The sequence below is a fragment of the Triturus cristatus genome, chromosome 3_2 (genome assembly GCF_964204655.1).
Source record: "Triturus cristatus chromosome 3_2, aTriCri1.1, whole genome shotgun sequence".
Classification (NCBI taxonomy): Eukaryota; Metazoa; Chordata; class Amphibia; order Caudata; family Salamandridae; genus Triturus; species Triturus cristatus.
In genome coordinates this window covers 1,064,790,551-1,064,806,943 of record NC_140584.1, presented here as the reverse complement: position 1 = coordinate 1,064,806,943, position 16,393 = coordinate 1,064,790,551, and positions in this window count along the sequence as shown.

Genomic DNA, 16,393 nt, shown 5'->3' with positions numbered 1-16,393 from the left:
CAAATCCACACATATTTTCTTAATGTACGATAACCAGGGCAACTTCCCTGCACCTCGTAGCCCCATGACATCAGTTAGTTCTTCTCTATAGGAGACCAATTCAGGAGTAGACCACAAGCGCCGCCAGTACAATATGGGCCTAAGTGCAGCTTCTTCCTCAATGGGTCTACTCCCTAGGTCCGTACGTAAAGGTGTCAGAGGTGTGCTAGGTGGTAACCCCATGAGTTGCCTGGCAAATGAATACTCAGTGCGGTCTATCTGGCCAGATGGACAGTGCCCGCAGAGTTCTGCTCCATAGAGTGCAGCCGTCCTGGCCTGGGCCTTATACATTTCCACAGCCGGACTCACCAGTTTATCATAGCAGGACCTATATAGTTTTAAGATGCCACCCGTAGTCTGAGATACGTTTAGACCTATTTTACTGATTTGCTCTCCCCAGTCCATTCTTGCTGTAAATGTTATTCCCAGATAGTCAAAAATGGGTAGACAGGGGTTTAGGCGGGTGGAATTGCCTACATTGAAAGCCATGTACTTGTTTTTTTGCGCATTGATTTCTAGTCCCCGATGTTTGCAGAAGGCGCTGAAGTTATTTAGTGTCCTCTGGATTCCCTTAGGGGATTTGGCTAACAAAAGCGTGTCATCTGCAAACATGAGGGCAGGTATTAATTGTTTCGCTAACTTTGGGGCGTCAATGTTTGCCCCAGCGCTCAGTGATTCAATCAAGCCATTAATAAAGAGGCTGAAGAGAGTTGGGGCCAGGACACAGCCCTGCCGGACCCCTCTCTCGACAGGCAGGGGGATGAAAGTTCACCATTTTTGCCAAATCTGATTCGACCAAAGTTGCCCTCGTGAAGACCTTTTATCTGATGACAAAGATAATCTGGGACTCCCTTGTCTAATAGGGTTTCCCACAGTTTGTCCCTTGGTACTAGGTCGAAGGCTGATTTAAGGTCTACAAAGATGAGATAGAGGCTGCCAACCTCTATACTCACAGTTTTCCAATGAATCATCTATAGCCTTAAAATCTGGTTGGTTGTTGATATGCTTGCTCGAAACCCGGTTTGGAGGGGAGTAAGAATGTTGTGCGCCTCCATCCAAATATGCAGGTACCCCAAGAGGACCCGAGCAAAGATTTTTTGACTTACGTCTATTAAGCTAATCGGGCGATAGTTGGTAGGTAGAAGCGGGGAGCCCTTTTTATATAGTGGGATTATTTCGGACCCGGCCCAAGTGGTTGGAATTGTCATGCCCTGGAGGATTGCATTAAAAAGTGTTAATAAATAAGGGGCCCATACAGTCGGCTCGGAACGAAAAAGATCTCCAGGGATCTTGTCCAGCCTGGCAGCTTTTGTTGGTTTAATCAAGCCCAATGCATTTTGTACCTCTCTAAGTGTGATTGGTGGACTTTCTATGGATATCATAAAAGGGGACGGTGGGGGTCTGTTGGTTAGCCCTTCCCCTGCTATAGCCCTTGAGTAAAGTATTTCAAAGTGAGCCTTCCACAACTCTTCACTGATATTAGGTTCAATGCTGATTTGCCCTCCTTGGACCCTGAGTCGATAATGTTCCAAAAGGACCTAAGATCGTGATTTAGTAGGTAACTTCTGAGCTCAGCCCATTGTTGCGATTCCCAGCTTTTTTTGGCCTTTATAATGTCATTCTTATATTTTACCCTTGCCGCTTTGATCACTGGCCTGTCATTGTTTTTGATGGCAGTGGTTAAGGCTTGTTTAGCCATACGGCAATCAGGGTTAAACCATGGGTGTTGAGACTTTTTTGTCACCCTAGGTTTTTTATTTTGGTAGAAGAAAACGGCCATAGAAGTAAACAGCTCTTAATTGTTTTTAAAAATTATTGAATTGCAATTGGGTATGCCCTTGAGGTACGGAAGGATGTGTTGATATATCTCAGCCAATTTTTCTGCTGACTGGGAAAGTACACCCCAGCGCACTCTTCTCCCTCCGTTGTACTGGGTTAAACATGTGTCTGCAGGTGTCAAGTTATCAAGTGATTTCTTGGCCTGTGGTATTGTTAGTGATAAAATGAGGGCGTTATGGTCGCTATCTAGACGGGGGCTGATTTTAAAATCTAGTACTCTATGCCATGATTTTGTGTCTACCATGATATAGTCAATGATAGAGGTATGCCCCTGTCTATTAAACGTATGATTCCCGGGGATGTCATATGGAGTGCGGCCATTACAAGCTCTCAGTGAGAAGTTTAGTGTGAGTGTGCTTAACTGTAATGCTATTGGGGTCCATGCCCTTGTGTGGGGTGTAGTGGGCTCAGGGATGGACCAGTAGTTATCCTCTTCACAGAGAGTGCCCATGACCAGCCCTTTCAAAGGTTCAAATTGACAATTAAAATCCCCACCGATGACTACCCCAAAGTTTGCGGGTATGGTTGAGAGACAAGTAGTTAGTTGTTCTAGTGTAGTGGACTCCCTTCCCTTGGGTAGTGGACAAGAGTATACATTGATTAGTGCTATGTCAAGACCCTTATGAAAGGTAAGGAGTACACAGAGAATATCACACGAGAAACTCTCCAGCTGTTTTGCCTCACAACCCAAGTGGACTGCAACCCAGGTACATAAACCTCCAGAGGGTCTGCCCTTTCCCCCATGAGTAGCTGAGATGTTAAACGATGCATAGCCCATTCAACATAGGTCATCTTTGGCCCATGTTTCTTGGAACATGCATATTTCATGCTGCTCTATAAAGGAACCCCATTGCGGACAGTCCAATTTGGAGGGTAGTCCAGCTACGTTCCAAGAAATAATTTGGAGGGTGGCAAAGCCTATTTTGTCAATTGAAGAGGGAAGAATTATGATTTCATTGTCTTGGCTGCCCAATGGGAGTTGGTGGTGCTCCTTTCGATATGCTGTTTCGGCACTATTGGTTAGATCGTGGACGCCTTTCAGAGAGTGTAAGGTGGTATCTATATCCCTCTGGGGTGTGGTCAAGGTCTGCGTTTCATGGTGGGGGGGGAAGGGGTTGGAGAGATCGTGATTGCTGTCATATATGTGGTCCCTGGTCGCTTCAATATGCTTGTCTCACTTCCCATTTCGGTCCCCAAGCTCTGTATTGAGGGTTTTCTCCTCTGTTCTCTTGTCTTTTGCTGTGTCCCCACCTTCCCTAGTTGATTACGGAACTCTTGTGGGGGAACCTCTCTCGAGAGTCAATCTACTGATTCTAGGGGGTTATATCTATTTTGTACTGGGATATTAAAGAGTAGGGGAGAAGGTTGGCCCTGGCCTAGTACAGAGAAAACATTTCCCTGTGGCCATTCCCCCCTCCATTGGTCTTGTCTTCATCTCGCTGATGGAATGTATGTGGGGGGGTAAAAATGGCCTAATGGTAGACAACTAATACGCCGCCTGTCTCTCTGGTAACAGCAATCTAAAAGGGATTCTACAAGCGCTGGATTTTTAAAATTGATCACAACACAATCCCCGTGTGTGTTTTTTGGTCCCCATCCCACCCAACTCACCCTGCGGGCCAAGATGATTTCATTAATGTCTCTGTAAGAAAACTATCTGTTGTTAGCTAGCCAATGCGAACATTTATTTCTTAGATCAAGATAAAACTCTCTGGCCTCTTTTTTCAATTCAGGGACACCTATTAAGATGACTATGTAGGGGGTCGACTCTGGGGGGAGGTTTATTACTGGGAGGGATGGCCCTGTGTCATGTCTACCCTTGTGTGAAGCTTTTTTTACTCCCTGTTCTCTCACTGCAAGCGTTGTTTGTCCGAAGACAAGTTGGAGTTTGGACTTTTTCCTTTCCTGACTGCATCCCCTGTTTTGGCTCCTTGTGGAGTGAGCTAGTTCCTTTTCCTATCCCCACTATATTTTTTGGGCTCTGACCCCCGCCCTCCTGGTTGGAATGATTCGTTAGGATGGATGTTGGTGTGTTGGTGATCACTAGGAGATCAGGGTTAATTGCTTGGGGGGCCTGATTTGTATTTACAAGATCCAGTGATTCATTTGCCCTAAGTACTGCATCAAACTTGTCCACCCATGACTCGACCATTTTAGTAAGTTTATCTATCCTTTCCCGTATGTTTTTTATCTCGTCCTTCACAATAGTCCTTACTTGGACCTGCAGGTCCATCATTACGTCCATAACCCAGGGAGGCTGTTCCAGATCTGACTGTAGGGGTATTCCCAGTGTCGCCTCCCTTTGGATTCCAGGAGTCTGATGTGTCATTGTTTGTTTCTTACGCTTTTGGCCCAGTAATGCAGCTGGTTTGGTTTTCTTGACTTTGGGGCGAGCACCTTCGTGGTAAACCACATCCACGGAGGCCGCTGCCCGGGTCCTGGGAGAGGAGGTTGAGGTTGAAGGTTCCTGGGGTGTGGGTGGTGGTGAACCTGTTTCATCGTGCAGGCTAATGGGTAGTGCTAAATCGGGGGTGAGAGACAATCGTCTTTCAGTTAGTTCAATTTCAGTGGCGACAGCTCCAATGGCTCTCTGAAGCATTCTATCTATGGAAGTTGGTTTGTTCAAGGAAGAAGGTTGTTGGAGTGAGACATTGGAGTTCCCCACACCAATTCGCCTACCCATGTTGAAGCTAATGGCCGAAGGGGGGGGTTCACAATACAGGAATCAGTAACCTTGCATCTGCGTCAGGTTGGATCTAATTCCAAGAATCTACAAGGGGGCATGTAGAAACCAAGGGGGGTGGCCCAGCCCAGCCTCTTCCGGCCTCTGACGGGCTCGGATGGGCCCGCCCTTGGCCCGCGCACGTCCCGCGTCTGGCAATGCCTGCTGGGGCTTGTAGTCCTTGTGGTGTGGGACCTGGAGGGCAGAACAATCAGCCAGCAAGCCGTTTCCCTCACGGCTGGTCAGGAAGAAGAGCAGGCAAGTGGCAGGAGCCGTTCCCCTCATGGCGGAGCCTGCAACATGCCTATGTATTTAAATAGCACCGGTCAAGCCGCGATAGCAGCAGAGTGTTTTTGTAATTGTAGTTCTCTATGAATCCACAAATAGACTGATGGACTGGCGTAACGGGCAGGAATTTGACTTGTAAATGCTAGAACTGTTTACTAAACGTGAAGTTTTTGAGTACGTATTAACTATAAAGGGTATTTCTTCCTAATAACATGTGCATTTGTAAATGGATGTGCAATCACTGGAAAAATAAATGCTGTCCGTGGGAAAATAAACGCTTCCCTTGTTGGATGCCATCTTGCGATAGCGCAGGTCATTTCAAAATGGCTTGGGGTCTCCTCGACCTTCTGTTATTTTTAAATGAAAGCTTAATTGTGTAGGGCGCATCCTCCTTATCTATTTTTAGTGTGTGTCTAATAAACCTGGGCCAGGTTGTTTCAGGTCCGTTCGCAACTCACAGGGTGCTTTTCAATGAAAGGGGTGATCATAAATAAACCGTGTGTGGTGGCGTTAGTTTTTTTCCTTTGGTAAGTGCTAATTGTTGCCAATTTGCTATTTACCACCATGATACCGTACAGATTTGCAAGGTGTGTTTATTTGCTCGATTTCTTTTTGCAGCGTTTAGTGCTGCTGCTTTATAGTAGCAAAACTCAATAATTAAATATTGTTCAGGATAGATAAAATGAGAGCATTCATTTTTGCAGCTCTCAAAACATCACTGTGAGACATATAGAAGCCTGAAGAAGAGCTCTGCTTGAAAATATGCACAGTGCAGAGAGTTACTCTTTTTTCTAGAGCTGGTTGAAGAGCCTAATCTGAGGGTGAACTACAACAATGTCAATAAAGGAACGTTAAAAAGGGTCGAAGAGTGACAAGAGCTGTGCCATTATCTGTATGTCTGCGTGTCTGTGTACATGTGCATGTAGGCGGCTGTCCCTCTACATCTGTGTTGCAGGTCATTGAAGTCAGCTGGGTTACTCCAAAAGATGCACCGATGCATTTATTTTTTGTGTCGTTATTTTTTTTAGACAAAATTTTACAACATGGGAACAGTGGAGTAAAGGCTGTAGTAAGCAACATATCGTCATCAGAGTCTGTGCTACCAGACTTTGGCCCCGGTGCAATGCGCTGGACCATGGGCGGAGGCCCCAGGGTGGTAAACAACAAGCAATCCTCCTGGCATCATTGGTGGTAGGCCCCCTGGGCCGTGGCTCCTCTAAAAGAGGGAGAGAGGGGTTGTAGGTCTGGGAAGACCACCGCATGGGCGGAGGGTAAAGGGGAGGAGGACCTGTGTCGTAGAGCTAGTGTCACAGGGCAGGAGTAGGGTGCAGCGGAGATGCGGGGGGGTCTCACGGGTAGGACCGAGGGCATCATGTGCCACCATCTTGGTGGGGCGTACGGTGTTCCTTGGTGGGCCATGGGTGCACGGTGGTGGATGTCCATGCTGGGGTAGTCCACACGTCCGTGTGTCCGGCGGAGGTGGGATAGAGAAAGGGGGGGGTGGGAGAGCAGGGGACAGAAGGGGGAGTCGAAGGACTAGAGGCAGGGAGGGAGAGGGGGTACCACAACAGAGGGTGGATTTGAACAGCAAGAGTTTAGGGATGGAGGAGGGGGTGTGAGCAGGGAGAGAGAGGGGGGTTGGAATGGTATGGGGAGGTGGTGGGTGAGAGGAGGGAGGAGTGGAGGGAGGAGGGGCTGGGCCAAGGAGAGCGGCCGCGAAAGTTGATTGTGAGACAGAGGGGGAGCAGGAGGTGAGCCTGCGAGTGGTGCGCAGGTGCATGCTGGGGAGAGCAGTCTGCTCTTTTTCGAAGCACATACTCATGCTTGTAGCGCGCCCCTGCGTGCTCTCGCAACGTGCATGCCGCCACAAGCCCGAGTATGTGCTTCGAAAAAGAGCAGAACGACGGCTAAAGGTCCTCCTATGCAGAGCATGCACGCTGCGTAGGCGAAACCTAAAATGGGCAATCGTGTATTTGCTGTTAGGAGATTGGGTGAGGACGTATAGCTTAGGTGTTAAAAAAAGAGGTCTGTCTAAATGGTCAGTGCCCAAACGCATAACCAAGTTTATTGGTAGCAGTGTTTGGCTGAGTGACGGCAAGAGGCGGAATATTCGAAGTATCACTTTGTGCAACGCTGTGGAATTAAATGATTGGTTGGAAAAAACGGGTGACTGTCAAATGGAGCAAATCAGTGATGATGTGAGAAATAACAAACGTGTCAGGAAAGTTCCAAAATGGCACAGTGACAATGTAACGCACTGATATACCATGGGTTTTTGTTAATTTAATTTTGTTCACTTCAATCTTATGTTCACTTCATTATTATGTTAATTCCCATTCATTGTTGTAATATCTTTGCACAAAATTTCTTGTATTTTTTTTGCTGATTATTAAAGAAAGAAGATATGTTGTATCTTGGTTACCAGCACCGGGAGTTCTGGAGCTGGACCAGAGGAGGAGGAGACAGTTGCTGATGACAGGACGTGCCTAGGGGTTGTTACAGTGAACTTCAATAAAGTTCCTACTTAAAAATACCTTGTCTGCGCTCCTTAAAACTATTATTTTTTATACTGAAAACAGGAATTATTATATTTATACTGTTATTATTGTCAGCACCAAATGTAACTATAATGAAAACTATTTTTTTCCAAATTTAATATATGTATAAATGCTCTCACTCTCTATCCATCTTTGGATATCACTCTTCTGAGGGCCCAGATTGTGTTGACTAAAATGAGGATGAATTTCCGATACCCTTTAGGCTCCACTGAATTGCATCTTAAATGCTGAAGCTCGTCCCATCAAAGGCATGAAGAAGTTCGACTGCATCACCCCATCCCTGAAAGACCCACACTGCCTCCCCTGAAAGCCTCGTCCAGCTTCATCACATACATAGGCTCTAGAAACAGAGCCCTTGCATAGCTGTGGAGAAAATAACCACCTCTGGCGATAGTTTCACACTAGAAGTGAGAACATCACCAGACTGCATAGGCGCTGGAAGTAGGGCTGCGGGGTGCAGCAGCATCCCCAGAATAACCATTCAGGAGTTCATAAAATAAATGAGCAACAAAGATGCCTTTATATTTAGATTTTATCTTCTCACATTTGCTGTGCGTTCAAGGACAGAGTTCAAACGTCAGGCTATAACTTCTGACAACTTGTTGCTCATTCTTTTAACACGGGTACTGGTGTTTTCTTTTCTGTTTCAGTCTGCAAGTTGAGAGAGGTTTGTAAAGAGAACTATGTGACAGGAAGGAAACGAAAGCATCTAGGATGTCTATTTTTTTCTAACACACAAACAAAATATAAATATTTTGTAAATGAACTCTTCAAATATTTCAACATTTATCAAAAGTTTTGAAAAGCACAAATGAAGCACATTTTTGTGTAATTCTAGAGCGTGCTGGAACAAAGGGCCCGATTCACAGAACTAACTTAAGACAAAATCCTAAACTTACTACTTTTGGTATTCACAGAAGGCATTTAGTAGTAGTAAAGTTAGGATTTTGTCTTAAGTCTGTCTTAAGTCTGTCCTAAGTTTGTCTTAAGTCTGTCTTAAGACTGTCTTAAGTCTGTCTTAAGTCTGTCTTAAGTCAAACTTAAGACAAAATCCTAACTTTACTACTACTAAATACCTTCTGTGAATACCAAAAGTAGTAGGACAGACTTAAGACAAACTTAAGACAGCCTTAAGACAAACTTAGGAGAGACTTAAGACAGACTTAAGATAGACTTAAGACAAACTTAAGACAGACTTAAGACAAACTTAAGACAAACTTAGGACAGACTTAAGACAGAATCCTAACTTTACTACTACTAAATGCCTTACTACTACTAAATGACTTCTGTGAATACCAAAAGTAGTAAGTTTAGGATTTTGTTTTAAGTTAGTTCTGTGAATCGGGCCCATCGATTTTAATGTGATCAAAACACATAAAGACAGTTTCCTTAGCGATTCACAAATGATAAATATTGACTGAAACCCCACACATTATCGTTTGTTTCCTATAAAGATTCAGCAGTAAAACTGCATGTCTGTGCAAATTTACATTGATGGCATCACCCCTGTCAGACTGGAAACTGAAATTATTACAAATAAAAGTTGTCAAGTCCTACATTCAAGGTTTATACGATGAACTAGTAGGCTTCATAAAAAGTTTATGCCAGTTGTGAATGTCCATCACCAACAGTCCACTTCCAGCCAGCTCATTTTCTTAGCTACCACTGACACCCCCCCCAGCCAACATTACAGAATGGAATCCATGGTTGTCAAACTATACCAGCCAATCAAGCCAGACCATAACACATCCTCCTTACTACCAATAATAAAAGAAAATAATGCAATCAAAAATCCCTGAGTATTCACACAGAGTAAGCGATAGTATTTAACATCATCATAATGAGTTAACTATTTAAAGTTTTTAGGAAATGGAGAAAATATTTTTTTTCATCAACTAAATTTGAGAAACTTATACATGGTCCTATAACTTCAAATAAATCTATTAAATAAAGGAGTATAGTTAACAACTATAGCTGGAGTATACAAAATATAAATCTCTTTAAAAGAACTAACCTATCATATTACATGAAAAAAAATCCGATAAAATCTTTTAACTAACTGGGTTTCCATAGTTGCCTTTTGTTGCAATACTTTCGCTCACTTTCCATCCCTTCCTTAACGGGAACATTCACAACAGAACCATTCTCAGAATGCCTTCTGGCAACCTTTACACATGTAACCAGCAGTGACATACTCCACACATCACCAGACTCTAGAACCACAACATTCCTCTTGACCTTCATGATCTTATAAGGACCCAAAAACTGAAACCCGTTTTCGTCACAAACCTAGATTTCTTAACATACGCCAACTCCCACACACCATTATACTTCTCCTTGCACCATTCAAATTATCAAAATGTCTTTTTGATTTTTTTTTATTCTCCTTCACCTCATCTTCCATGTGCTTAACCAGATACCCATTGTCTGAGGACAATTTAGTCCAAGCCAACTTGCCTTTCAGCCCTTCAAATGTAGAGATCCCTGATACCCTATTCGGAGTGGTACTATGGGCCCACAATGTCTCCCTGAGTGAATCCACTAATAAAATTCCATTATCTAGAGCTCTTTGTGGACACCCTTTTACCATTTTATTCATAACCTTAGTGAAACCATTTGCTTGGGGTTGATAAAGTACAGTCTATTGATTCTCAATCTCCATTGCACTCAAAAATTCACCCATGTCCTGTACCATGAACTGGACCCCCATTGTTACTCACAATACACCTGGGAATACCCTCCTTAGAGAACTCCTCTCTCCAAAATTCAAGCACTGCCTTGGAAAGCACAATACTAAGACATCTAGTTGTCACCCATTTGGTGGTATAGTCAACCAAAACAAGAACAAATCTCTCCAATGGTCACAACAGTTCCAACTTCCCTACAATATCTGTTCCCAACTTCTGCCATGGCTCACTAGGAACTCTCACAGGTGCAAGAGGCATATGCCTTACAATCTTCTAAGTATCTGCTTGTGCACACAAAATACGGGGACTTATTTCTGAGCACTTGCGACTCTTTTGCACCACTGTTACATCACTTTTCGTGATGCAGCGGCGGCGTAAACAATGCGTCACGTTGCGCCATAATTACAAAGTAACGCATCGAGGCAGATGCGTCACCTTGTAAACTCCTGCAACATGTTATACATGCATCAGGTATAATGTATGCAGGGTGGGCGTTCCCCCACAAATAAGCCTTGTAGAAGTGGTGCATTGAAATCTATAAGATTTCAGTGCGCCACTTCTAGGACGCCATTGCACCGAAAACGTACGCCTGCCTCATGGCAGGAATAAGGGTGATGCAGTGCATTAAGGATAGCCCTCTCCATGCATTGCTGAAGTTGCATCATGCTTGCGACACAACTCCAGAAATGCATGACTTTTGCGCCAACAGATACCTCAGGATTCCTGACGTATCTGTCCTTGTTTGCGACATGGAGTGCCGTTCATTAAATACGGCGCATCTATCGTGTCGCAAGGAGGGCTCAGTGAAAACTGTTGCATCTCTGTTTTGTCGCAATGATGCAACAGTGTTCATAAATGAGGCCCACAATCTTTAACCACTTTCTCCACAATTCTGACCACACCTGGCCACCAATAAAGCTCTCTCAGGCTGGTCGTACTCAGAAGCCTACCCATGTGTTCTTCATGTGCAAACACACTAACTTCATTCCCGCACCCTCTGGGGAAGCTTTCTTTTCACATCTACATAAAACACCCCTCCAGACGGTGGCGGCTGGTGAGGTTTGTGAGTGGTTAGGCTGGGCTGAGGATAATAGGATGGGTAGGTGCTAAAAATCACTGGGAATGTCAAACTGCATTCTCCCAGTGCCACGTTTTGAGAGGGGAACTTTGAAGTTTAAAGGGGGGTGTGGCAGAAGATGCAATATAAAGTGCTTTATGCAAATACTCCTAAAATAAAATTTGACCCAACACCTCTAACACATTAGGTTAATCTAGCAGAATCGTAAACACACTGAGAGGGGGACCAGGAGCAAGAGTTAAAGAGAAGGTCCTGTACCAGCGCTCCTAAGATAGCTATACACACAACACGGTACCAGTTCCTATAGTGAGCAGTCCCAATAAGGTATACTGCCTGAGGGGTTGGGAAAGACAATGTGATTGGAAAGGTTCGCGGTGATGTCTAAGGTGTAGGCCAGATACTCCTGGGTGGTTTTCCAAGTGCCCTCACACACCCTTGCGGGTGCAAAGCATCATCATCGGGCGTTGCTCCTCATGGGGGTGGCGCTGCAGTCCCTCACGGGCCCTTCAGGAGGGCTCTCTGTCGGAGATCTTTTTATTGGAGTAGCCGTAGTTGTGCGTGCGGGTGTGTGGGGATTGTGGGTGATGTGGTGAGACTAAAAAGACCTGTAGGGACCCCAAACGGTTTATTAATGAGTCCTGCGGGTCTGGTAAAAATCTAACGGGGAGTGGTGCCTAAGTAGCACTCTAAAAAAGTAGGGGAAAGGTAGACTGTTCTGCTACTCTCGACCCGTGTGTGATAAAGTTAGAGTGAGAGTGAGAACGTGAGGTGGGTGGTCAACATGTTTCGCGCTTCCCTGCGGTCCCTAACGGATCCGTAGCGCTTCGTCAGGACCAGAAGTAAAAGAGTAACAAAAAAATATGATATAGGTGAGAGTGTGTCCTATATGTCCATATTCAAGGGAACATGTTTTTATTCGTGTCCCTAAGAGCGAACCCAATGTTAAATGGGTCCAGGCTGTACCGGATAAAGATCAGCTGGGGCGGGGGCGCCAGTTACGCCCCGGGTATTCTGTTCTGAACACCTACGTGCCTCCAGGATCGCCGGTCAGGCAGTATACCTTATTGGGACTGCTCACTATAGGAACTGGTACCGTGTTGTGTGTATAATCTAGCAGAATACCTTGTTGAGAACTTTTCTATGTGGAAATATTCCTAAAATGCAATATGGGTTACCGGTTATAGGGTGCCGTTGTAAGGAAAAATGAACACGATGGGGTATCGGCACTGTTGGTCTTACTAGCCATGTCCCCACTAACAGCCACACCAGTAAATTGTTATAACCGTGATACTCTGCATGAGAGCGCTGTGCACCTCCCTGCGGATGCTCTCACCACAGCCTCTGGTTTTAACATACCCCGCCTTCAGAACAACTCAAACACACCCGAAGATTAGAGGCTTGAGCTATGCAGAAAACTAGGAAAAGCTTGCTTACAAGAAACTCATGATATATACCAGCGAGATGTGGTGATAAACAGTAAATAGCATAAGAAGGCCTAGGACTTCAACAGGAACAATATCACAGAGCCTACCCACACAAGGATAACGCTAGAAGCCATACTGGGTCTGTGAATAAGGACCTTACTATAAAAAAAAACGTGTTTTTATAGGGCTTACATAACACTCCCGATTTTAGCAGTCTCCCGCCTGAATTGCCTGTTTCAATAGAAGCCAAAGGGAGGAGCTTTGGTACGTACCCATACATACCAACAGTCTCGATTTTGGCAGTCTCATGCCTGAATAATTTCAGGTATGGGATTGACAAAATCGGGACTGTTTGTATGTATGGGTACGTCCCGAAGCTCTGCCGCCAGGAGCTCCGCCTTCCGCCATTTGTAAACACTTCTCCTCATTTACAAATAGGGGAAGGCAGAGTTCCTTACGGCAGAACTCCAGTAGTATGCATACATACCAACAGCCCTGATTTTGGCAATCTCCAGCCTGAAAATGCTCTGGCTCCAAGCAGCAATATGTTTTATGTTGCGCTATAGGATGTATAGAGTAACATAAAATGTATTGTTGATTGGTGCTAGAGTAGAGCAGATGCAACTGCTGGGGCACAATTTTCTTGTTTTCCATTTATCTCCAAGAACCCACTCTGGTCGATTGAACCTTTTTACTTGCCCAATAGCGTGGAGGTAGCAAACACAATTATCAGAGAATACTTTCCGCAATTTGACATAATTAAGGACTCAAAACTCAATCTCTATTGCTCTCGGGATTTTATTATCAACATAAACATCTGCAAATATAGGCACCTTAGCACAAGGCATAACAGGTAAATAGGCACTAACACAAATGCTACTCTACGAAGAATCCGCATTCGACTAAATATAAAACAAAAGTACAGCTTCTAAAAGCATGAGGTAGATAACTACCAAGCCAATGTCAATATTAGGAATCATTAAACAAAAGCATCTCTGTCCCTACTCTATGCTAGATGACATCCCTGCTTACCATTCCCTTAAGACCCAAGAAATCGTGAAAAGGTGTCAGAAGTGAAACTTCCTAAGAAGCCTTCACTTAGAGAGCTTGATCTAAAATGCTCCTTTTAGCTCCTCGCTCACCTCTTCTCTGCTCAACCCACGGGGCGCTGTCCCTGATACAAAACCCCAAATCATAGAACACGCCCTCCGGCACACCTCCTCGACCAGGTCTTCTTCCAGTAATTTTCCATCCAGAGCTGTCCATCCTCCATCGTCCATCAGCTTGGCCTTGGGTCCCAGACACCGTCCGCACTAGGAGTTGCGATTGGCACATTCCAAAGTACTCCCATGTCTGGCTTCCCCCATAATTCAACTCTTAGACAAAGACCTTTTCTACTAACGAACCAACTGTCCTTGCACCTGCGGTGAGATCATGGGATGGAAAAATACTTCGCATCTTTAAACTTTACAATTTACTGCAGCCCAAAACCTCTACCAGAATAAATCATTTGCGGCCTACCGCATTCAGCTAACATAAGAAATAACAGGCCTTTCTTCTCAACGATATATGTGCATTCGGGCCTCTACTCGGTTAAACACGCTATTAAATCACATTCTAAGCATTAGTTCTTTTACTTTCATATACATGAATAAGCGACATACATGAGTAATTTTAATCATGTCACACGTTTACCTAATACATTGCATTGAACGAAAACTAATCGTCATGCATTTTACTGAATACATTCACAATATGTTTTCACATCTCTAACACTTCTATGTTGCGATATAGCTGATACATTTCTTAATACATTTCGCACGACACATCTAAATATACATTGATTATATGCGGGTGCCAACTAACGGTGAATATGATGCACCCCTACAAATTTCAAAACCTTTAGGCGCTACATCAGTTCCCCCCTTTGATGACAACTGTCATCACACCATCATATTCTCATTTCTCCTGGAATAAGAAACTGATCTAAACGGTAGTTGTTACCATTCTACTCTGTCGGATCCCTTCCATCCTTTTAAGATTCTGATATTGACGGTCCTGCAATCTCGCCATACTCTGCTCATTCGCTCTGAGGGCTCTTTCGACCCTATTCCCTCTGTTCCATTTCCAGGCTCTTAAGAGTCCCCACAGACAGATCACACAAACCACAGCAATTATTATTGGCTTCAACACAGATCCAAGAAATCCCATTCCCAAGTTCGCAAACCAAGTCCCCACCCGACCAAATCCTTGACCATTCTCTTCTGTCAAATCTACTATTTCCTTATGGATTGTGGTAATGTTGTCTATGTATTTCTCCAGGTCCTTACTATTGTCTGGAATATACGTGCAACATTCCTGGACCTTCAGCAATTTACAGACTCCGCCCTCTTTTGCCAATAATACATCTAACGCAAGCCGATTCTGCAAAACCATATTCCGTATCGATAACATTTCTCCATTCACCAACAGCAATGACCTCGCCGTATTCATTGACAATTCATCCACCACAGTCGCCAATCTTCTTACTTTCACATCATTCAGGACCATGCCCAAACTAGGTATAGTCACTCCAAATATATCACCAATCACCGCTCCTGCACTTACAGCTCTACACACTTTAGAATGACGTCCCGTCTCTAGTAGATTCAAATCTTCAGCATGATAAATCTTTGGGAAAATGATAGCCAAATAACACGTACCATACCAATTCGCAGGCAATTTCACATATGCATTCCTCCCACATACATAATACACAGTCGGAATCACCTGTACCGGACCTTGCAAGAAGTTCTTAGCAGAGTCCTCCATGGTAAAGGTATGTTCACACGTACTATGCCCCACTAGAACCTTCTCCTTAGGAGTTTGAGGACGGGAAACACACAATTTCCCCTTCTGTACTTCATCTAATGCAATCGGTCCATAACTTCCCTTAGATTTGTGCAATCTCTCCTCATCAGTCCAATCCACTGGACTATCTCCTGTATCTGGGTCAGTTTTCTATACCTATCCTCTATCTGACCTATGAACTTCTTTTCCGTTTCGGACAACCAACATGTCAAATTATGTCTATGTGCATAAGCTGTATCTAGCTTCGGTATGAAATACTTCCGAAGTCTATCCTCTGACTTGTAATAATCATACTTATTCAAATGCTTATATGCCGGAACTTCAGGAAGTACTGTATCATAATTTGAAAAGAAATACTCAAACTGTTTCCTTTCATAAAACAAACTAAGCAATAGGCTACAAGAAATCCCATATGTCAATGGGAGATGATGGTATCTAATACCTTCGTCTACTGAAGCAGGCGACTGCATGCACACATAACAATCCTTTGCATCCATCGCATCAACATACTCATACAACTGCTTCGCATAAGCATTAAGTTTAAAATCAGCTCTAGACAAATCTATATGAAACATACGACTCTCCTCAAGCATCCGAGCTCTCTGATCTCTAATAGTGACCCCTCCCTGTCCTAGAGTGGTAGGTGTGGGTGTTCCCTGAACCTCCCCCTCCTGTCTATGGGCCACCATGTACGAAGTTACTACTACTGCAAATATAACAGCCATCACTACCCCTAACAGTGTGCCTATCACTATTTTAGCTCTACGGTGTGTATTTCCAGGTTCCGCCATCTTTGAAATGTTCTCCATATTCAGTACAGTCTCTGCTGACACAAGTCTCTTTCTCATCCAGCAATTCAGTTCAGCTGCTCTCTTAAACCGAGGAAACCTCTAACAAAGTTCAATTTC